This window comes from Triticum urartu, chromosome 2A (genome assembly GCF_056163025.1).
Source record: "Triticum urartu cultivar PI428250 chromosome 2A, HENAU_Tu73, whole genome shotgun sequence".
In the NCBI taxonomy this organism is placed as follows: Eukaryota; Viridiplantae; Streptophyta; class Magnoliopsida; order Poales; family Poaceae; genus Triticum; species Triticum urartu.
In genome coordinates this window covers 393,829,622-393,854,292 of record NC_141874.1, presented here as the reverse complement: position 1 = coordinate 393,854,292, position 24,671 = coordinate 393,829,622, and the positions used below count along the sequence as shown (strand labels likewise).

The window sequence follows — 24,671 nt, the reverse complement described above, 5'->3', positions numbered from 1 at the left end:
TCTCTCTCTAGTTAGGTACTCTCACGTCCATAGCATATGGATGTTTTGAAAAGTAAACCCTCAGAAAAGTTTGACCAGGTATATGCGGAGAAAAAGATTTACATCTGGAACGATCAATAGATTCATCAGAACATGTACTTAGTTCATAGTATCATTTATCATTGGTATATAAGTAATTTCTTTATAAACTTGGTCAAAGTTTCAAAATTTTGACTTTAAAAAAATTATAGGCACTACATCATCGAATAGAGGGAGTAGCTCTTTCTCTCTCTCTACTATCTCTCACGGGCCTCCCCTCTCACTCGATCTCTCTTTACTGAGGGATTATACTGTCACTGTGTCAGCGTATAGCTCCATATATTGTTTAGTTGACTGGTCAACCAGCCCACATGCTGCCTTGTCAGCTCGTGTTCTCTATCTTGGTGTGCTGGCCCATGTGGCAGTGGGTGAAAATAAATAAACTAGAGGCCCATCTGACACGCGGTAAAGTAAACAAAGCTGAGACCACTCGCGGTAGCATCCCGCGCGCTACTAAATTTAGAGCACACTTCTTCCGCGTGAAGGACACACTCGCGCACACTACAGCACTGCGCGGCGGCATGCACACAAGGATGCACTCGTGCACACCCAGCACACGTGTACACCAGCATCGCTGCTGGCTGAGATGGACGGCGAGGCAGCCAACAAGCGGAGGCGGCTCGAGCCAAAACCGCACCTGGTGAGCCTGAACTTCATCAGCAGCCTCCCCGACAATATGTTGATCACCACCATCGCCCTCCTCCCTACCAAATATGCCGTGCAGACCCCCCTTCTCTCCCGGAGGTGGCGCCCCCTCTGGTGCCGCGTCTCCCTCAACCTCACAGTCGACAGCTACCTCTGCGACGGGGATTGCAAACGCATGGCCGCAGTTTCCAGGATCCTTGCATCGCACCCTAGGCCAGCCAGATGCCTTGACATCCGCATGTTCAGTACCAACTGCAAGGCCCAAGCCAAGTTCGACAAGTGGTTCTTATCCCACACCTTAGATCAGCTCGAGGAGCTCAGGTTGAAGGTGGACAGTGTCGCTCTCTGCCGCTGTCCGCACTTCTCCTTGCGCCAACGTTGCGCCGCTGCAAGTTCAACTCCTGCTATTTTCCCCAGATTCTCGAAGGAGGCTATGGAGCACCTGCTCCGCAGCTATATTGTGCTCAAGTACCTTTGTCTTCGGCAGATCCACGGGTTCATTACCCTCCACATCGCCTCGACGAATCTTCAATGGATTTATGTGTCTTGTTGGCCCCGCAACAAGACATTACTTGGGAAGAGATCAACTGTGTTGTTTCACGATATGGTCATTGAGAATGCGCCTTTCCTTAAGAGATTGCTTGTATCTGATCTAGAAGGTCCAACAAGAATCAGGGTCATTGATGCGCCGAAATTGACAGAGTTGGCCTACTCATCTGCCAAATGCTCCAAACTTGTTATTGGATCCATAATCATTCAGGTACAAGACTCTTCTTCTTCTCCTTCTTCTTCTTGAAAATCACAATTTTAATATTTTTTTCTTTATGTATGTTCGACTGTCATCCAGAAAATGATTCCCACAAGCTTGACCCAGTCTGTGCACACAGTGAAGATCTTGGCAATAACATCTATCGGTCCCAATCTGGATCAAATTGTTAGATTCCTTACATGCTTTCCATTCACGGAGAAGCCATTCATCGAAGTGAAACTCCTTTCCTATTAAATGTGAACCACAACGGAGCTATTTTTTTGGTAATTTTCCCAAGTTACAATGACAAGTGTAGTGGTCAAAGCTGCATCTACGCACTATATACTGAAAGAAATATTTTTGCTATTTATTCTCACGTGATCACCTGCATTGTTTTTTTGTTATTGTAGCCAAGGATAGTCATAGTGGGAAGTAACTTAGACTAGCATCCACAATGTGCACTTTTGCTGCCTCTATAGCTTGCCTCGAACCTTTAGAGGTTGCCTCTATACATTGCATGGAGTTTCCTCTAGCAAAAAATCCTTGGCATCGCCTCTAAGCTAAAAGGCTGCCTCCAAGCTTTTGTTTCAATTAAAACATTCATCTGCCCCTACATGTCATCCACTTTCTTGAGTCTCCCAACTAAAGAGTGAATCATATATCAACTTGATTATTGTTTTTGTGGGACCGTTGTAGAGGCTGCACTCAAATGCCATACATTGCAACATTTTTTACTAACCTTAGAGGCAGCAATGTGGACCCCAACTTAGAGGCAATGCTGCCTCCAACCATTGTGGATGCCCTAAGAGCAGGTTAATAGTACAACCAACTGCTGGCTATAAGATGTTGCCATAGCATCTATAGTCAACACATATAGTCACTCGTACAACAAGGTTAGCTATAAGGTTGGCTATAGATTAGTACTACCTCTGTCCTGATTTACTAATTACTACTCCCTCTGTTCATGAGGATAAGTCATCTTAGGTTGTGCACCATGATCAAGGCAGAGGGGAAAACGAGAAAACTTAATGTATTTGCTAATTAAAAGCATTGCATGTAATGAACTGACCACTGCATGTCGTGTTTGGTAGTCTCAAGCCATTGAAAGCATGCACGCCCACATCTCTTGGTATTTTGTAGTATCAAATTTGACCATAGATTTAACTAACAAAATATTAATGCATGTCACTAAAAATTATATCGTTGGATTCATATTTGAACTTAATTTCCAATGGTATAATTTCTAGTGACATGCATTGACATTTTCTTACGTAAATCTATGATCAAAATTTTACACTAAATACGAAGGGGCCTATGAACTAGTAAGATCGAGACAATAGTGGGCTATAAGCCCTTTTTGTTGTTGTTGTTGTAGCCAAGGCTAGTCATAGTGGGAAGTGGGATAAACTTCGTTCTTAGTTGAGGGAAATACTTATCTCTATTGTAATGTATCATCCTTTCCTCTTTGAGGAAATCCCAACGCAGTTCACAAGTAGCACTAAACGAGCAGCTCCTCCGAGAGAAAGGAAGTAACCCCACCGCAAGCCCTGAAGGAGCAAACAACACGACACCCCCAACACTGCCAAATCCACAAGAGCAACACCCCCGTAAATGCATGGCAGCGAGCTTTCCCAAATGACGTGAGAAGGGTCAATATGATAACGGAGGAGAACATGCCAAGGCGACACCGATGTCAGCGACACCACACGCGCCCCAGAGGCACTCCAGGTTCCTTGAATGGTCGGAACAAATGATATCCTTCAGCCACGAGGACCATCCAGAGCTCTTCTGCAACCCGAGAAGACTGCCCATGGTCATAGAGCCACTCATCGGGGGATGCAAGTTTCCCAAAGTCCTTAGGATGGGGGCTTCAGAATCAACATTCTTTACAAAGCATGCTACAAAGGATGGACATACCGCTGGACGCCCTATGACATTCCACGACAGAATTTCGAGACATAGTTCTGGGGAAAAATGTCGCACCAATAGGAGAAATCACACTAGAGATCTCCTTCGGCACACCCTTCCACTAAAGATGCGAGCTCATACCCTTCGAGGCCCTCCCTTCACAGGCGAGCATGACGTGGTGCTCGGGCGACCAACCTTCGCAAAGTTCATGGCAATATCGAACTACGTGTATATGCAATTGAAGATACCAAGGCCCCATGACATCATAACCATCTGCGGGTGCCCCTCACATGCGCTACTGGCGGAAAGGATACAACTCGTAGAGGACCAGGCCCTAGCGGGAGGTCAAGCAGAAACAGACGAAGCGCCCCCAGCCCGGCCATACCGCTGAGAGAACTGGGGTCAAAGACCCCTAGCAGAACCAGAGTTCATCATGGTCCCTGACCACCCAGAGTTTTGGCAGGAACTAGCAGCAAGGCGACTATGCACTTATTGGTAGAACATGTCCATCGTCAAGTCAAGACAGAGGCCGGACACAACGGAGGACGCCAAGTCATCCACCGCGCAACTATCTTAGTAACTTTACATTCCTGTATTTTCATTACAACATGAATATCAATAAGACTTCGTGTAATAATCATATTAGCTCGATCATGTCTTAAAACAGTCAATCAAAGTGATTTGACATGCAAACACTTTTGTTCTAATGCACAGATATGATCGCTAAATGGAGTACACAAAGAAGTTAATACTGCAAACTCCGAGGACATGTTTGTGGATGGTTAAGAGACCTCATTATTACGTGACTCGGGGCAGCATCGTATTTTGGACTCCCCGCAGCTCCACGTAAGGACTGCGTCCAACAACCCAGCAAATAAAAGTACACTGGCCTTTGTTGTATAAAAACAAAAAACAGATGGCCGTAGGCTTAGGCTACCTTGACGGTCGAGTCATGACAATCTTAACGAATGTAGAGAACCGGCCCAGAGCCCGCAGCTAAGTCAGTGCAAAAGCGCCCAGACATGCAAGTCGGGCTCACAAGGGTCCCTTATTCCTATAGACCAGCGCTAGCACGTGATTTATTTGGTTGAACAAAGATGTTCTCCTAGCGGATATAAAGACATCACATGACACAACAATGACAGATCAAATTAAAAAACACAACAAAAACAGTACGACAAGCAGTACATCATAGTCTTGCATGAACAACTCCACTCTATAGGACTATCAGGCTTGGGATGCCTTTTAACAATGTTTTTCGGGGGCACACTCCTCCAGCATATTTAGCCTCTTCCACGCCCTCCCCCAGAAATTATTGTGGGTTAGGAGTTCCAAATGGAGGCCTCACCAAGGACCACAAATTGACATTTGGATGGTGCACCCTCAATCTAGCGCGAACCTGGCGAGCTCCTTCCAAAGCCATAGAATAGATCCGGTCCTCCAGTTGCTCAGCGGACTCCCCGGGAAGCTCTAGGATAGTCTCAATGTCAGATTTGAGATGAGGGTTGTCGCGATACAAGGAGCGTTGTCCTCATCCTCTCAGACACTGTTGCGACCTCTTGGAGTCGGATCTCCACATCATCATTCTGGATCTTAGGAAGGGGGGCTGCAAGACAGGCCACATAAAACATGTCAAAGAAAATCCAACCTAAAAAGGTGAAAAGACGCTCAAAAACAACGCCATGGCATGAACCCTTGGCAGCAGCTTCTAAGTTGGAGCAATTTTGTTGAGCCTCAGCGAGCTGTGTAGTCTCCTCCTTGCTCTCCCTCTGGAGTCGGGCGTACTTCTGTTCAACATCACGAGTCGCATCGGCTTGCTGCGACAACTTCCTCTCCGCAGCCTCTAGATCGCGTTCCAGCAAGCCCAGGTGGTTTTTGTTCTTCTCCAGATCTTTACGAAGGGAATGACATGAATCATGCTCCTTCTGAAGGGTGACCTTCAGATCATGCTTGGAGGACAACGCCACCTCCAGCCACTTCGTGGCGGCCTCCTCCGCTTGCCTACGAGCCTGAGAGGCCTCTTCTACCTCCATGCGGAGGGTTGCAGCCTCTCTAGGGGCTACACAAAGACAAACATGGCAAGGCCTTCTTTAGTTCAGACGAATCGATAACCGGGACTACACAAAGTACACTCCTACAACAAGCACTTACAGGATGCGCCATCCTTGGTGCGATGTAGATCATCAGCTTGCTGCTGGAGAGCTCCCAGCTGCCTCTCTAGCCCAGCAATCTAAGCAATGAGGTCGCGGTTCTCCTCAACAGGCCTCTGGACAAGCACACATGGTTAGCTCATTCAATGAACATCCACTAGAAAAAAGGTATCTGGAACCAAGCATGGTTCTCAGACCTCCACCATACTTAGCCCCGGGGTTTACTACCACTACAAGAGGCAGACCAGACCTTGAAGCTGGGCTCCACAGAGAGCCCCGCCTCCTTTAGGACCGACCATAGGCGCTTCAGCGCCTCGTCGGCAGCTCCTAGTGGCGTTGCAACCTTCTGCAGGACTTTCAATGTGAAGCCCGCATGCAGGAACGAAGGGACCTCCCGTAGTGGGCTGGTCAATGGCGTGGCGGGTTGCCCCGCACTAATTTGAATGTCAGGATTCATTTACGTTGCGCTCTAATTGTTTGCAAAACCCTTTTGTTGAACTTCAAGGGATTACTTTCGTTCCAGCAGTCGCTTAAGGATGAAAGGATATGAATAGTCATATCGGTCGGGGCTTCTGTTAGATAGCGTACGTTCGCCATTTCTTCCTTTTTTCAAGGATTGATAATGTTCGTAACATGACGTAGTGTATCACTCGAACCAAAAGTAGGAGTGTATCACTCGGTGAAGAGTCAATAAAAGGTAAGAACCAAAAATGATACTAATATTGGTTCACTAGTTAGATTAGTAGATGCTAATTTCACTGAAAGATCTGATCTCTTCGAATTTTCTTTCATTTTCTTTAGGGTGAAAAAACTTCTCCTATTGCTATGGAGAAGTCACTTAGAAAACTCGGATGAGGTGGAAAAGAAGTCAAAAGTGACACTTACAGGTCATACGACAATTGCTTCTTTTCCGCAACTACATACATATTTTCTTTAACAACTATCATACAAGCGCCTGCTTTGATTAGGCTTATTGTAAGTTTGTTTGAAACTCCGGAGTCTAGTCTACCAATGAATGTTATGGTGTGTCCTCCTCTCTAAGGTCTTGCTTAGATAATCGACTCCTACGACCCACACAAAGGGTTTTTCCCAACCATTCAGACCTCTCGGCTATTAAATAAACCCAAATGATAACGCATACACGATGACACGAAGCAATTTCGCCCACACTTTTTTATGATAATTTTAATTATAAGAGGATGACAACTTTAGTTGTGAAGCATGTCTAACTTTCTGTTTGGATGGCAAGTTTCAGTTTTTTTAAAACTTTTTTTTCTAGATGACAATTTTAATGCAAAAAAATGTCTACATCACGTGTGACAGTTATCGGTGTAGTAAATAAAAGATTTAAAACAGACTTCTCTCATCCCACGCCAAGGGACAGGGATCGACGGTCCGATTCTACTCCACGCGCCACGTAGTCTCGTGTTCAGACTACCACTGGTCCTGGCGAATTCCCCATCCGAACCCCGACTCCGGCCGCCATGAACTGCGTCCCCACCTTCTCCCGCCGCCACCGCCGCTGGATCGTCTGTGCGGGCGCTGCTGCTGGTGCTTACCTGATCTACCACCACCCAGCCGTCGCCGCCCGCCGCCGCCGCATCTCCCGCCTGGCCTCGGCTCTCTCGTCCCTCGCCGATGCCGTCGCCGCCGTCGCCTCCGACCTCGCGGCCTTTCTCCAATCTGGCTCGGACTCACTGCCTACCACTCTCACTCAACTATCCAAGCTCGCCTCCTCCCACGAGGCAACCGCCTCCGCCTCCGCGCTGTCCGGGGCCCTCACCGCCGGCGTGCTCCGCGGCTACGCCTCCGCCACCAATCCAGCTTCCGGAGGCGAGGTAGCGTTTTCGGATCGTCTTGTTGAGAAGCTGTTCTCCCCAGCCGGCGAGCGGCTCGTCTCTGCCGTGGCGGGCACCTTCGGGCGCGACATCGTCCTCGCCTGTTATTCTGTCCCAGCCGATCCTTCAGGATCGGCGGGATCATCGAGGGCGAGCTGGGTAGACGTGGTCACCAGTGGGAGTTGCCGTAGGGCGATCCGCAGCTGGGTGGAGGTCTTCACGGCCACCGCCGTGGGCGTCTTCATTGACAAGACCATCCACATCAACACCTACGATCAGATCTGCGCCGCTGCCACAAACCCGGCCTACGACTCCAAGCTGCAAAAGCTTCTGGTGGCAGTCTGCAGTGCTTCCGTCGAGACGTTGGTGAAGACCTCCCACGGCGTACTCTCCAATGGCAATGGAAATGCTCACAGTGGCAATGGTGAGGTTGGGGAAGGATGGACAGAAACGGTCTCGAGTGCGCTTGCTGTTCCAAGCAACCGGAAGCTTGTTCTGGATCTGACGGGCAGGGCGATATTAGAGGCTGTGCGGTCTTTCCTTGAGTTCGTGCTGTGGAGGCTGCATGATGCTGCAAGGGCTGGCGGTGATGCCACAGCGAGGGCTGGATTGTGTGCCTTGAGGTATATGAGCGAAAGGTCCATGGTTGTCGCTGCCATCTGCATAGTATTGTGCTTGCATGTGTTGAACCGCACATGGCTCTTGGCACCGGCTTGAGCTTGAGCTTTAGTACTTGGGTAGAGAATATACTGAAACTGAAGTTCAGAAAGGGGAAGGGCAACAGAAACAATAAGTTTGGTCACTTGTAAATATATTTGTTGTGTAACAATTTAACCCTGCATACAGTTTATAGTAATTTCTGGCAATGTAACTTTGCCTGCTTATTTCTAATTCTGTTGGTCAGTTATATTTCCTTTGTGTAAATATGTGATTGTGGTGAGATGGTGATTCTATTGTGTTACAATACAGTAGCAAATTTTATAATCTGCTCGGATCAGCAAGGGCTACCAATTCTTTCAGCTTACTTAATACAGTAGTGCAATTTTAAAATCTGCTCGGATCAGCAAGTTAAGTTTTCAACGGAAGTTTTGAAGATTTTGATCGTCTAGGTAATCTCACCTGTAGATCTGTTTTATCCAATTGCTTGCTCAACTTGCTTATCCGTTTTCTGTTTTGGATAGGCGCTCTTGCATTGTACTCCCTCCATCCCATAATATAAGAGCGTTTTTGACACTACACTAGTGTCAAAAACGCTCTTATATTTAGGGACAGAGGGAGTAGTTGTTATGGTTGTGGGTGGAGTGGAGTTCTCGCTACGCTCGTTGTTTGCAACGTGTTGTAGTCGTCTTGTATTTGTAATTCTCTCTTCTTTTATAAAGCTATGGTATGCAATTTGCGTACTCTTGGAAAAAAAAACTTACTTATCCATATCGACATCCAATGTTCTTTTTTGTGTGTGCCAACAGATTGATCGAGTAAATATCGGTATAGATTTTGCGTTTCTTCATTTACTCTGTATGTACTGAAGAATCACTGATGAACAATCAGACAAAGGTGTTAATGCTTCATGGCCTGCCTCTAGTTCGCCTTTTGAGGAATTCTTCTGTTTCATCACGTATTTAAACCTATAAAGATGCTAGCCGACCCTCCTCCACGGAGCTTCTCCCGTGCGCATCGATCGCGGCCGTTGGATGGCGTTTGACTTTTGCTACTGGTTGTTGGATCGGTTGACTGCATGGTAAATTTTGTTACCTTTTTTTCTGTTTTTTCTGGTTGGATGACTTGTGGACCTTCTGTCTGTGTGATTCGGTTGATTTATTGTGGGTATTTCCAAATCTTGGTGTAAGTCAACCAGTACGGTGCGTGCGCGTGCCCGTGTATGAGTCGTCTGACTCGCACTGTGGCTGACGAAGCGAGTGCCACGGGCGGGAACCAGAGGACGTGCGAGAAGGGAGTGCCGCGGGAACAACGGGACGTGGGAGAGAGCGCCGCGCGCGTGAGGTCTTTCATCGTCCAATCCCCTCCTCCCGCCATGCAAACACTATCCCCTTCCCATCCAACCCCGCAGCCGCCCTCCTTCTCCACCCCCTCCTCCCGCATCTGCTCCTTCCCCATGGCAACCCACGTCGGCCGAGCCCCAACGGCGAGGCGGCGGCTGGTCCGGGGCGGCTGAGCCCCAACGGCGCGGCAATGGCTGTTCCACGAGGCGAGGGCGCGGGCGTTGGGCGCTGGTCGCGTGGACAAGGAGGGAGGAGTCAACTTGAGGGAGGAGAGGAGAGACATGAGGGTTGGCAGCGATTGCAGGGAGAGGAAGAGGAGTCTGGAGGCAACGGACGATTTTTTGAGGGTGGTCGGCGACCTACAGGCAAACGGCAAGGACGGCGGCGCTTGATTTGGTGCGGCGCCATGAATCGGCCCCTGTTGATCAACGAGGTTGCTGGACTGCCTACATCCGTCCTCCATCGTGCAGTGCCTCCTGCGAGTGCCGCCTCGCTCCACCAACTTCGAGCGCCGTGGATCCATCGGGGATGGAGGGAAGCAAGTGGAGAAAGATGAAGGCTGCACAATACCGAGGCAGGCTCGACTCCTTTTCTCCCCTCTCTCAGTTTCTAAATTGTTAGATGGATTCTTATTGATCTCAGATGTTAGTTAGTGATTTTATTCTCTCCTTTCCATCGCATGGTATGATTCCTTTTTCTGAGATGAATTAGTAACTTCGTGTGGAGGTGGCAGCACAACCTGCAGGTTTGCCCACCACATGTTTGTTGTATTGCCTACCTCAAAGAGATTTAACTGCTTACAAAATTATTTTCTACTTGGTTGTTTTGCAGGTGATGATGTATGAGTTGGAATGGTTGGGTTTTGAGTGGTAGCTGATCCCTATGCCGGCGGTGGTAGCGGCCATCATTGATATACAACAATTCAGCAATTGTCTCGGGTGTGCTCCTGTTCTTCCCACCACCCCTAGATGCTTAATTTTCGGAAAACTAATGATTTGGTTCTCGAATGTACATATGTAATCTAGGTTCTTCTTGACCTCTATGGCTGGCCTAAAATTGGTAATTCGGCATCGGCACACTTTACTCAAATCTATACTGCAAGCCCCAGGTGAATACCTTGTCTATTTGGTTTTTTTCATCATGAATGCTAATAACTTGTATTGTTCATGTTTTTGAATAATAATTGCATTAGTTGTCCTTTGTTTGTAACTTAGTTGAGTGTTTTGGTTGTAGATCGATTCAATTCTGGACAGAAACTTCTTTGTGAAAATGTGAAAGCTTGATTCATTCCTCTATGGGCTTCTCATGCCTCTATGGGCTGAAGCTGAAGACTGTGCTGCTCTGTGTGCGGGTGGGTAGTCAGAGGAGGTTGCTGGTGGAAAGCCTCCTTCTGATGCTGACGCCTGAAGCAACCCTGTGAGGAGTGGTAGGTTGTTTGACTGTTGGCCATTTACTGCTCTAACCACCATCTGATTGCTGGCAACATTAGTTCTTGGTCTAGCCATCCTAGTTCTGTAGTTGGGAACAGCATTCCGATGTTTGAACTTGTCCATCACAAGTGTTTTGATGGTTATGTCCAATGGCAGCAGGATCTCCTCCAGTTCATGCCGCTCAAGATCTTCCTGGTCTCCAACTTGATAGACAACACTGCACCAATCTTTCACTGTCATACTTGACAACTTTCCCTACATAGTAAGTGTTTGCAAACAGCTTTCTCACTTTCCGCTCTTCTAGCCATTTCCCAAAGCGATGGTCAACTCGAGATCACGAAGCATCTCTTACTGCAAGTTGTGAACCAGATGTGAATTCAGGAGGCAAGTCTGGGACACGATTGGTAATGATGGCAGGCTCTCTGGGTACTTTAACAATAGGTTCAGTGTATGGCTCTTGCATGCCCTTACTCCCCTCCATGACCTGATATTGCACCAATTTCTAGGATTTAACCAAAACAAACTAGAGCAGAAATAAAGTAGTTTCATCTATAAGATGAGTCATCATAAGCAAGAAAAGTCAAAAATAAGTCGTCATAAACCAAATACTTTCACAGCTACAATGCAGTATTTTGACGATCCAGGCATGTTGAAACATAAGAGATACCAACCAACACTTGGGATTTAGGAAGCATGGCACATCGCACCAGTGTTACAGGTATCATGTCATAATAGGCATCAGGTCTCAACGCAGCAGTCTGGCACTCAGGTGAAGTACATATGTATTAAGGATATTATTTTTTCAATAACATGTGATGTGTTCTGATACATGGTGTGAAGTGTACAATATACTACTGTATCAAGAGATAAAAATCCCATTCCCCACTGGCCACTATCTACAAACAACATAGTAATGCAGCTACAGCATGCCTATTGTGTACAATGTCCAATGTATACAAACAACATGGCAATGCACGCTATCTCCACACATATCAACTGGACAGTAAAATGCCCACTGTACACATGCTTCAACTGAAAAACTGATTTTTTTTTAGAACAGCAGCCAATAGCATCAGCAGAACCACCCATCCATGGCACAACAGAACAGTAGCACAAGCAGCAGCACAACACCAGTAGCTCAAGCGGGAGCAGCTAGCACACGCACGAGAGTGGAAGAGGAGCTCATCGAGGCGGCTTCGGGTGATGAGGCAGATCCAGGTCGGCGGCCGGCCGGCTTTTGAGAGGAGGGAGAGGCGGGTCGTTGTCGAGGAGCGCGACATCCAGAGGAAGAGAGAGTGCTTCGGCGTCCCGCCTGGATGATCGTGCTTACCACCAAATTTTCAATGGCCTTCATTAGTCAATTTCTTCACAGAATGGCGTACTATACGTTTTCTTGTGTTTAATCAGCATGCTCGCATAAGTGGACTCACTATAAACACGTACGCGGGCATGGCGTATGCGGTGGCGGCCAGGACTTTGGCCATCAGCGTGAACTCGATGTTTTGTGGTCTGATTTCAGCTTGATTTTGTTTTGTTTCACTTGCTATCTGCAGCCTCTTAGACTCTAGGTAGAAAGTGTTTAAAAGAGTTGACTTGTTAGTTTCCTAAAAATTTCTTCCATGAAAGAATATGATTACGATCTTTAGGGTTGTTTTGCTGTTCCAAAGGCACATGGGAGTCTGCGGGAAAAAAGCTGACGATGTTTTCTCTTGGATATTAAGAAAAGGGAGACACTCGGCGATCTGGCTCTGCGGCAGGTATGCCTTTTGTGCCCCTCTATTTACTTACTTACTATCAGCATGGTTTAGTTTAGAGAGAACTACAGTGCTTTGAGGCTACTGTATGTGGTGTGTTCCCTATTGTGCATGGAAGTTATTTTTCTGGGCATTATTCTACAAGGACTGTGTGTAACTACTTAGAAGCATGAAATAGCTATGTAGTCATCTGCCCAGCCAAGTACAAGGTAAAGTTCCTTCCTATAATAGTAGCCTTACATATTAAGGTAATGGCTTTCATTCTTCGGGATACAGGTGTTTCATGGTATGGTAGAAAGTATTGATTGCGAAGGATGGTTGCAACATCTGAGCAAATAGTTGGTTTGAACATTTTGTAGTTGTGATTTGCACTAGGAGTTGCTGGCCTTTTTCGTATCAGCTTCATCGTTGCCATACTTTTTTGGTAGATATTTAAACATAGCTCAGTACGTATCACACTCGCAAAGGGAGAGACAAAGCGTAGTTAGAGTCGCACAAGCTACTTGCTTCTTTCCTGAACAATTAGATTATGATATTAATGCAATGCCGATTCCTACATTCAGGTTTATTAGTTGGTTTTTTATATTGGCTTTAGGACGGCCAGTGTATTTTGGTTAATATATAATGTGCTGCCATTTGTTAACTTAAATATATTTTCATGCATTTTCTTTGTACATTCTTTCCATCCAAGTTGTTTAATATATATGTACTACCATTTATTAACTTAAATATATTTTGATGCATGCCCTTTGTATATTCTTTCTGTTTAGGTTGGCAATCCAGTCACTTACTCTGTCAATTATATTTCCTTTTTCTGTTTTCTATCTCTCTTTACATACATGCCATTGCCCACCAAGTATCATACTACCTCCAATTTGGGACAGATGAAGTACCTTTTAGTTTTGTATGCCACTGAGTATTGTTTGGTTACTACAAACCCAAGATTGTATGCAAATTCAAGAAAATGTAATTTACTGTACAGATCAATGGTTTATGCTTCCCAACACGGTAATGGAACCTGCAGTATGCAAATTCCAGAAAATGTAGTTTCGGGCACAATATAGTTTCCTGTGTGCACGACTGCATGCTGTCTCCAATCCTTTAGTACAGGTTACAGTATGATAGGGAAACGCATCAGCAACCCAATCTACATAAGTGATGAAGAAGGTCATAGCAACTTACTCCCCCCGTAAAGAAATAATAAGAGTGTTTAGATCACTAAAGTAGTGATCCAAACACTCTTATATCTCTTTACAGAGGGAGTACTTGTTTACTTTACAGTCTTTTTACACCTTTGATTAATGCTGACTATTTGAGCACCGACTAATTACTTTGAAGCCCACCACTGCACCAAGAAGCTGAAAGATTCAGCTTAAAACAAAACAACATGGCAACATCACAAGAACCTCAACTAAGGTACCAACTTTGCTAATGTCAAAAGAGTTCTACATTTGATTTTGCCGTGTCAAAAGTTGAGTGGTTATTTCTTGAAAAAAAAAAGTAAAAACTTGAGTAGTATCTTTGCCAGTCTATTTTGTGGGTCCAACAGAGTAGCATGGAGGAACTTTGCCTCCATTGTTTTTATTTATTAAATTGGGCGGAAAATACGAATGTACATCTTATTGTGAGCAACAAGCCTCATTTCTTTTTTCTTATTAAAAGAGAGTAAAATTGTTAAAATGTGCTTGCCCACAACTAAACCAAATAATATATGGATTTTTTTTCATTGCACACATGGATTTAGAAGGCCTCTGCGCCATTTGGCGCAATGGGTTACCAAATTTCTGTGTGCAGTGGGCCGGGCCTCTGCGCCATTTGGCGCAACAGATTACCGCAGTGGGCTGGGATTCGGGGTCATCCTTCTCACCACCAGTCGAACATACTACCAAATTTCTGTGTGCAGTGGGCTTGGAGCTGGGGTCATCCTTCTCACCACCAGTGGAACATACTACTTCGTCCACCATGTCGAGCGATATAAAACTGTTATCTGTTTCATAGAGCAACAACACGAGATTGTGCCCCCTCTTGATCCTGGTGCATATTGCTGCCCTCCTCCCCCCTTTTGATTCGAGTTTCTTTACATTGTGTGAAGTTGTGTACTTCCAACTTTACAAAGCTATACCAAATTCGCAACTGTACTTGGCTATACCTGTAAGTGATGCATTTCTCTGCAGGTTACTGACACTTTCTGAAAAAGTATGGATATTGAATGGAAGACGGGAGAATGATTGATGAAAACAGACAACACTAGAAGTGAATGCATTATTAGTCAATGGAAACATGATTGTTTTATACACTTTCTTTTACTGAGGATGGACTTTGTGTTGCATGCTATGAACAAATGTAGTGTTTGACTAATTTTGAATTCTATGTTGATGCAACAAGTTCATTCTTTCTGCTTATAGTCTATTGTTTTGTGGAATCATAATGTGGGTGATCCATTTCTCTTAAATGTATTCAATAATGCTTCGCTTATGGGCCATATTTATATTTGTTACTTGTGGACATGTGCTTAATGATCACTATACCAATATGTTTTTCTTTGTATACATAAGGATCTAAATTCTTAGCATGCACGTTCACATCATGATATATATATATATATATATATATATATATATATATATATATATATATATAGAGAGAGAGAGAGAGAGAGAGAGAGAGAGAGAGAGAACAAATGTTTCCTACAAGCAGTGGTAGTTACCATCACTTGCCTTTTTGTATGTTGTATGTAGTATCTGTCGAAATTGAGAGTATGTACGTGTAGTATGTAATATATAACAATGATTAGGTAGTATATATACTATTTTTAGGGAGTATGTACCATGTTTTGAGTATGCTCTTTTTTACGTATAAATATGTACGTATTTCACAAATATAACAAAACTATCGGTTCATATGCAATTTTTTCATGGAACTTGCTTTAAAATATCTTAGATATAGTATATGAATATATTTAAAATAATAAAATAATATATATAGTACCACATAGTAGTATATGAGACATATGGGGTAACTATCATTGGGTGGCAGGATGGATTTTCCTTATATATATATACACACACACATAATAACAACAACAACAACAACAACAACAACAACAACAACAACAACAACACACCATTTTTTGGCTAAAGGATATTTGATTTATTATCATACGTGCTTGGCCAAAGCTAAACTAATTAAAACATATATTTTCTTTTAAATGAGACTTGATACTATTGAATATGCATCTCATTGTAGTCAACAATCTACTATATTTCCTATTAGAGTGAATTAAACCATGTTTTTCTTTTCATCGCGAGCATGGGTTCAGTGTGTCTCTGCGCCATTTGGCGCAATGGGTCCACTAGTTCATATAATTAGTACAAATGCCCGTGCGTTGCAACGGGCATTGAATCTTGCAAAACCTACTCCATGTGTCATCAGGTACAATGTTTTTGAGTTGGACTCACTGTAATTTATTAACCAGTCTTCACTGGTTCCAAGCCTACCAGTGTGATAACACATGCAAGTTGGACATGGAATCATGTTTACAAAGCTTATTCGCACATCCCTCCATAGCTAAAACATGGGCAACTTTGTTCGCCGAACGTCGCACCCAGCAAACCTTGGACTCCGAGAAGTCCTAAAGTTCTTTGTCATTACACACCATTTCTTATATTTAGTTCTAATAAACGTGATTATTGTTTCTTGACTGAATTTTGGTCGTCAAGAAGCTATCTCGACATTCTTCGCCTGATTGAAAAATAATTCCTGGAATAGTCTCCAAATCTTTTTTATTTTTCTCTTTTTGGAAAACATGACTTTAAATAAAAATAAATTATTTATTAAAAATAGTAGCATTTTTTGAACATTTCCAAATGCATTTTTTAAATGTAACAACATTTGGGAATTTTGACCAGCTTTTAAAAATTGTGAATATATATAATTGTGTACTTATTATAAAACGAATTTTATATGTTCAGTATTTTTAGATATATAAGTTTGTTGTTCGGCTGGGCATCGTTATTCTTGAATTTTTCATTATTTGGGCTTGGACCAAACAAAGCACTTACAAAGAAAGAAGGGACCTCATATATGGTGCGGTGCGCGCCAACGGTAGCGGAAGCATGCACCCGCAGCCCCCCCACTACCCCCATGCCCTGTTGGGTCGGCCCATGCTCCGGGACGGACACTCCCTCTTTTTTGTTTTTACTTTCTGTTTTTGTTTTATTTTATGTTATAATAATTTGCGATTATAAAAAGGTTCTAAAATTTCAAAACTTATTGTTCGTTTTCAATTGCCAAAAACGGTTCTTGAATTCAAAAAATGTCAAGGATTTCAAAAAATATAAACATTTTTAATTTTCATGAACATTTTTTATTTTTATGAAAATAATTATGAGCATTCTTTAATAATGATGACATTTTCTAAACTTGAATAAAAAATTAAATTCGGTAAAACAACTTGAACAATTTCTAAATTTTAAATTTGGTAAAAAAATTAAAATAATGATGAACAATTTCTAAACTTGAAATTTTTTGAAAACGATGAACAAAATTTAAATTTAATGAACATTTTTCTAGGTCGGTGAACAAATTTTGATGAACATTTTTTAAATCCGATGAAAAAAATTATGAACCTTTTTTTTACATCGATGAACTTTTTTTGAATTCGATGAACAAAAAAGTATTTATGAATTTGAAAAAAATTCACAAAAAGTGAAAAAGTAAAGATGAAAAAGGTGGAAAAAAACAGGAAAATAGAAAAGAAAAGGAAAGAAAAAAGAGAAAAAATGAAAGAAAAAACGAAAAAATGGGCCAGCCCATGCGAACGCCCAGCACGCGAGGAATGGTGCGCATGGTACGCTGCTACGCGCCGTATAGGATTCCCCCATAAAGAACAGTTTGGTATTAAAAAAAAGGTGTATCTATATTACAATCGACTGAAATTGAATTGGCCTTCAAATCAAATATGCCAACCAGTAAAAATCTGACACCAACTGAAAAAAAACTTGACTGAAAATAACGGGGCATTCAACCAATATTTTCAGGCACTACAAACATGGCTCGTGTATGTATGAGCTATGGGCTCTATGATCCATGAGCAAGCAATGAAAGGGCCCAAAAAGCAACACTGCTAGGTCAGTACTCTCACTACCTTCTCCAGGTTATTGACAGTTTTGTTTTCTTCACAACACTTTTGGAAGAAAACCTGAAATTCTCATGGCATTCTAAAGGATCTGAAGTTGATACTTGTGGAAGAAACTCCTGAACACAAACATACTATAAATTCATCATTAGGCTGCCGCAAAAACATCATCAACCTACTGTACAATGATCAACTCAAGATGAACTAATCACATACTAAACATTTCATTGCCATGAAGCTTTAAACACAGTGGCTTCAGTTGAAATTTACAGTAAACTAACTATGAATAAACAGTAACTTTTAAAGTGTAGCACATATTCAGCTTTGATGAATTTTACAGTGTTCATTTTACTAAAATTCCAGTCAGTAACAACCAGATCACAACAAAGATACTGGAACTTCAGTAAAGAAAAGGAGAAACAACCAGTAAACTACAGTCATACCAAGAAGACAAACTGCAGGTCAGTACTCTCACAATCTCCTTCAAATAGTTCTTCCAGTAAAAAATGTAGCACTGTAAATTCACGTAACTGTATAGTGTAAAATCTATCACTGTAAAATATAAAAATCACAACCTTTAGGCTACTACTATAAATTACAGAAGTTATAGAATTGTAAATCTTCGAACTGTAAATTCAAACAATCAAAAAAAATATAGTGCGGTAAATTATAGAAGCTAGAGGACAGTAAATCCATCATCAATTAACTACTCCCTCCGTCCCATAATATAGGAAGTTTTTGCAAGCTAATATAGCTTGCAAAAACGTCCTATAGTATGGGACGGAGGGAGTATAATTTACTATGAAAACAAAGAAAAAATTAGACTTCTATGAATACTACAGTACTGTAAAATCCATCATAGCAATTCAAAAAATTCTAGTAAAAATAACTACTAAAATTTACAGAAGCTATAGGACCATAATTCCATCATCAATGTATTATAAATTAAACACCAGGAAACTGTAGTATACATTCAGACAAATTCATGTGATCAAGCACTCTATATGAACTCACTGTACGAACAACAATGACACACTATATGGAGCTACTACAATAAATAACAAAATCTATAGGACAGTGTATAAATCCACCATCACCATACTGTAAATTCAACATAAGAGTACTGTAAATATGCGGCCAGATTAGTTTGTGTGATCAAGCATTCTATATCAGCTCACTGTACAAACAACAGCAACTTTGTGGAGCAACTGTAAATTACAAAATCTATAAGACAGTAAATCCAACATCAGGACCTTGTAAATTCAAAATCAAGGTGTTGTATATGTATTCAAACTAATTCCAGTAAGTATATATGCATTGAAACAACATCAGCATTCTTGTAAACTAAAAACAACATTGCTGGTTACCTATTACATATTGTAGAAACAAAATTATATGATGATACTGATATCTACCAGACAATTTTGGGCTATTGTGTAATAGCATGGTTCAGTTTAGCCGCTTCAGATCACAGGGGTCAGGGAAACAAACTGACTCTCTTTTTGGCTACTGTGCAGTAGCATGGTTCAGTTCAACCGCTTGACCAAAACAACTCCAAATCAGTATTGCTCGAGCAGTTTGAACGATGTACCTTGGCTACACGAGTGGATGTAATTCCAATGAAGTCGGCACTACGGAGAAATTCCGGCCAGGTTGGCAGAACAGTGAGATTTCCACGGCTCCGGCAGAACGGCAAGACACCAATGTCGAGCACGGACGAAATGACGCAATTGGGCTGGGGCTTCGGTCAAGGGAGTACTTGAGTATTTATATGTGCGTACAGCCTCTGGAACGGCTAAAGCAGTCCCTGCAGGACACCCCGTGGACGCAGGAAGGATTGGATCAAGACAAAAACATTGCAATCCATTATGTAGAAGGCAAAAGCATAGAGATAAAAACTACCAATACATATGTTTCGAAAGTGAGTCACTGATAAGATGAGAAAGCTAGGATGTTTGTAGTACAATATACATGCCTTTCATTGCTACACCTGCCATTTATCTAGAATGAGAAAGTAAGTCATATCAGTAAATGTGGTCTGCCACATAGCATAAAGGAACTCAGTTGACTAAGTTATATGTGCATGTTAAAAAATTCTAGGCTGCAAAACCAAAGAGAACAGAAAAGAGCAAGACACAGAAAATAACCCATTTATATTATTATTGAGTAAAATTATAATAACTGGATAAAAGAACACACAAGAGTAATTTAAATTATGAATTGGACAGAAACTTTTGGATGGTTGCCTAGCAAATGAAAATAGCAACTTATCATATATTGGGTCTTCAACAGAATTAAATACATAGTCAGAGTGTTCCTGAGATTGATGGTTTTTGAACTCTGTTCCTTGAAACATGGCACCAGCTTACTCACTGATGGAAATCCTTTTTTTTTACTTTCACTTTGCAATTTAATATATGCAGCAGGACACTGTGGTACTACAATTTTCATTAAAGTGGCTACAAAAGGCCCCTAGCGAACATATTAACATCATGGGCATTGTTTCTGAATGCCTGAAACGTTACAGTGTGCCAAACAATTCTGCTCAATCGTCAAACAAAATATTCATTCGCCTCAAAACATTAGATACTAATCAGTGTCATCTATTGTGCAGCAATGTCTACACCAACTGGGAATTTCGTACGTCCTTCTCATCCGGATGTGGTACTGTTTTTATCCATCTTATTTATTATTAATCTAGAATAATAGCAGTATTGTTAAACATGATTGGTCTTGCTGACAGATTGGGAATGTGTTTGCTCAACAATACTATAGACTTTTGGGTTCGTCACCAGTGCATGTCCATAAGTTCTATTATGATGAAAGTATCCTTGGTCCACCAGATTCTGATGGTCCATTGACATCTATAAGACTATAACCACTACATACGTAAGTTCTCTGCAGTACAGCAGTAGTATTTTGTGATCTTAATATATGTAATAAGGTGTATAGATTAAACGTGATTAGGTGGAAACTATAATTCAAGGCATACCTGTTCACTTATTTTATACCAGAGCTTGTTTTCATCCATGCTGTTGATGGACTTCACTTCTACGATTTGCCACTTACAATTAGAAGACAGAATAGCTTGAGGACAAACAGCTAGCTTAACTGTTGCGAGACGTGGTGCAGCAGTGCAAGGTTGGCTTGATGGCGAACAAACCTCCTCTTCTTCTGCTTCATGGCATGATTCCAATCCACCATAGTGCCACTGCGGACATATAAGAAAACCAAAAGAAGATTATCAGATTCTATAACGTCGAGACGGACGGCTAGCATGCTCGTTCCCTGCGATGTTCATCCTACCCACCAGCAGCCTCCTCACCCTCCTCCTTAGATCTGCAAATCACGTTGTGTGCTGGACGGCTCTGCTCCGTTTGGAGATGGAGACGGACAACTGAATTCGAATTAAATCAGTGGGGAAAACATGTACTCCCTCCATCCGAAAATACTTGTCTAGATATTCTAGACAAGTATTTTCGGACGGAGGGAGTATGTGTCAATGTGTGTACCTGTGCATGATTATCACGATCGGTTCATACGAAGGGTGTCCTCACCGACCTTGCAGAGGAAAGCTTGGGTGGAGGAGCCGGCTTCCGTGGACAGCACATGCTTGGTCATGGGGCAGCGCCCAGCCGGACCATCTCGGGAAGATGCAGGGAGATGGGAGCGGCAACACGGCGGGGCCCGGATCTTGAGCCGATGGAGGGCCTGGGCGGGGGAGGTGTCGTCGGGCCGGCACCTAGCCGGGCCATCTCAGGATAACCAGAGAGAAGGGAAGAAGCAGGGAGGCGGAGATGGTTTCCTGATCGGCTGTTCGGCGCGGGCGTCGTGGAGCTAATCCTCTTCACGGAGAGATGAATTGGACACATCTTGAGCTGAGATGCCAGGATGCACATCCGTCCTTGGTTATCGCCGGCGTCGTCTAGAGGTCGGGCGCCCCGCCCACGGGCCTTGGTAGCGGGAGGAGAGAGCACATCCCGTCGGCCTGTTCGCCATACTCCGTCCATCCCCTCCTGATTCCTAGATCTGTCCCGCGCCTGGGGCGAGGTGGCCGGTGCTGGCGGCGGCAGCGGCGGCGACGGACATGCGAGGAAGGAAGGATTTGTGCGCGCCTGTTTCAAGAGGAGGGTAGGATGCGTCGGCATAAAAGACGGCGGGGGAAGGAGGAGTTGTGGTTGGACTTTGAAGACGGGCGTCGTACGGACGGCAATAGAAAATGTTTTTTTATTCTATATATATATATATGAATTATAAAAGCGTATTACGACTGAGCGGGAGTGTATTGTAATGGTGAATCTGACAAAGTCAATCTGTGTTTTATTATTAGGAAGAGATTATTACACAAGGAAAATATCTGTTGATTTATTGGTTAAAAGCGACGATCCTTGGTTGGGAGTACAGGAAGGGTTCTAGATATCCAGAGTAACTTTGTAATGGTTTTGCTAATTCTTAGTCGACTGAGATTTAATTAAGTTCTGGTCATCTCACAGCGGGATATGTTGTGCAAGGAGAGGCCGGTTTTCCTAGTTTTTTTTATTTTAGTCCTTAATGTTGAGTAATGTGATTGTATTAAAAAACATAGGTTAGACTAAGAATATTCTGGCTTGCCTTGTACTCCTATATATGCCTATGAGACTCAAGCAATACAACAACTATTCCACCAATCCATCTCTTTCTTTTAACATGATATCTATCGCAAGTCGATCCCAAATCCTAGCCGCCGCCGCTTCCGCACTTGCGCGCCGCCTCCAGGGCGGTCGGCTTCCACGACCGCCGTCGGGGGCCGCGCCGCCCGTACCTAGGATTCGTCCGCCGGCTGTGTTGGCCGGCTGCCCTAGAGAGTCTTTTTTCGAGCTCTCGTTCTGGGTTTTTTCGCTCTCTCGCCGGTCGTTTTGATCGGCGTTTTCTTTTTGGTTTTTCGATCTCTGCTTGATTGGTTTGCGTCGCCTGCTGATAACCCACAAGTATAGGGGATCTATCGTAGTCCTTTCGATAAGTAAGAGTGTCGAACCCAACGATGAGCAGAAGGAAATGATAAGCGGTTTTCAGCAAGGTATTCTCTGCAAATACTGAAATAAGTGGTAACAGATAGTTTTGTGATAGGATAAATTGTAACGAGCAACAAGTAACAAAAGTAAATAAAGTGCAGCAAGATGGCCCAATCCTTTTGTAGCAAAGGACAAGTCGGAACAAACTCTTATAATAGGAAAAGCGCTCCCGAGGACACATGGGAATATCGTCAAGCTAATTTTCATCACGTTCATATGATTCGCGTTCGATACTTTGATAATTTGATATGTGGGTGGACCGATGCTTGGGTGTTGTTCTTACTTGAACAAGCATCCCACTTATGATTAACCTCTATTCCAAGCATCCGCAACTACAACAAAAGTATTAAGGTAAACCTAACCATAGCATGAAACATGTGGATCCAAATCAGCCCCTTACGAAGCAACGCATAAACTAGGGTTTAAGCTTCTGTCACTCTAGCAACCCATCATCTACTTATTACTTCTCAATGCCTTCCTCTAGGCCCAAATAATGGTGAAGTGTTATGTAGTCGACGTTCACATAACACCACTAGAGGCTAGACAACATACATCTTATCAAAATATCAAACGAATACCAAATTCACATGACTACTAATAGCAAGACTTCTCCCTTGTCCTCAGGAACGAACGTAATTACTCACAAAGCATATTCATGTTCATAATCAGAGGGGTAATAATATGCATATAGGATTTGAACATATGATCTTCCACCAAATAAACCAACTAGCATCAACTACAAGGAGTAATCAACACTACTAGCAACCTACTAGCACAAATCCCGGACTTGGAGACAAGAATTGGATACAAGAGATGAACTAGGGTTTGGAGATGAGATGGTGCTGGTGAAGATGTTGATGGAGATTGCCCTCTCCTGATGAGAGGAGCGTTGGTGATGACGATGGTGACGATTTCCCCCTCCCGGAGGGAAGTTTCCCCGGCAGAACAGCTCTGCCGGAGCTCTAGATTGGATCCGCCAAGGTTCCACCTCGTGGCGGCGGAGTCTCGTCCCGAAAAGTTCCCCGTTATTTTTTTTCTCATTGAAAGACTTCATATAGAAGAAGATGGACGTCGGAGAGCCACCAGGGGGCCCACGAGGTAGGGGCGCGCCCTAGGGGGGGCGCCCCCCACCGTCGTGAGCAGGGTGTGGGCCCCCTGGCCTTCATCTTTGGCGAGGATTTTTCTTTATTTATTTTAAGACGTTCCGTGGAGTTTGAGGACTTTTGGAGTTGCGCAGAATAGGTCTCTAATATTTGCTCCTTTTCCAGCCCAGAATTCCAGCTGCCAGCATTCTTCCTCCTTATGTAAACCTTGTAAAATAAGAGAAAATAGCCATAAGTATTATGACATAAAGTGAAATAACAGTCCATAATGCAATAAATATCGATATAAAAGCATGATGCAAAATGGACGTATCACTCGCCGCCGCCGTCGACACCCCGCGCCTCTACTCCGACACCGGCGCGACCGACCGGCTACTTCACCGACCCGGCGGCCTCGCACGACAGGCGGTCCCTCAATGTTGTCGCCCTGTGCCGGCCGTCACCGCTCTACTCCGACCGGGACACTTGCATCGCCTACATCCGATGGCCTCGCGCCATGCGGCGGCCAATCATAGCCCCCGTCCGCACGTCGGCCCGCCAATCGATCCACGCCACCTGCCTCTGCCGCATCTGCACGGCGGCCCTACGGGTTGCCTCGCCGGCCTCGTCTCCAGCTGCTTTGGGCCGGTTGCGTCAGGCCCATCGACTGCCATGAGCTCGGGCACTGCTGCTCCATTGGTCGCTCGGGCCTCGCTGCCCTGGCACTGGCGCTGCTTTGGTGGCCCGGGTACCGGTGCTGACGCGCTCGTTCGCATGTCGTCTCACGCCGTCCATCGTCGCCAGTTTCATCTCGGACTCCGCCGCCACCCCGTCTCCATCAAGCAGCGTC

At 43.8% G+C, this 24,671-nt stretch overlaps 2 long non-coding RNA genes and 2 pseudogenes across 6 annotated transcripts; 2 read left to right on the top strand and 2 right to left on the bottom strand.

Moving 5' to 3' along the window:
- Window positions 1-6,895: 6,895 nt before the first annotated feature.
- Window positions 6,896-8,274, top strand: LOC147985235 (protein PHLOEM PROTEIN 2-LIKE A10 pseudogene; annotated as a pseudogene).
- Window positions 8,275-8,835: 561 nt separating this feature from the next.
- On the top strand, window positions 8,836-15,137 carry LOC147985233 (uncharacterized). Its single transcript, XR_015616520.1, has 4 exons — window positions 8,836-10,112; window positions 10,199-10,305; window positions 10,393-10,475; window positions 12,465-15,137. It is a non-coding gene; the product is annotated as an uncharacterized LOC147985233 (long non-coding RNA).
- LOC147985234 (uncharacterized) lies at window positions 10,660-11,308 on the bottom strand (annotated as a pseudogene).
- Window positions 15,138-17,425: 2,288 nt separating the features above from the next.
- On the bottom strand, window positions 17,426-21,960 carry LOC125529896 (uncharacterized). Of its 5 annotated transcripts, none has more exons than XR_015616518.1 (3): window positions 20,681-21,889; window positions 18,132-19,495; window positions 17,426-17,822 (listed from the first exon to the last, which is right to left on the bottom strand). It is a non-coding gene; the product is annotated as an uncharacterized LOC125529896 (long non-coding RNA). The 5 variants fall into 5 exon arrangements; XR_015616519.1 differs by having other exon boundaries at window positions 17,426-17,807; XR_007292761.2 differs by having other exon boundaries at window positions 17,426-18,240; window positions 19,280-19,495; window positions 20,681-21,880.
- Between the last annotated feature and the right edge of the window lie 2,711 nt (window positions 21,961-24,671).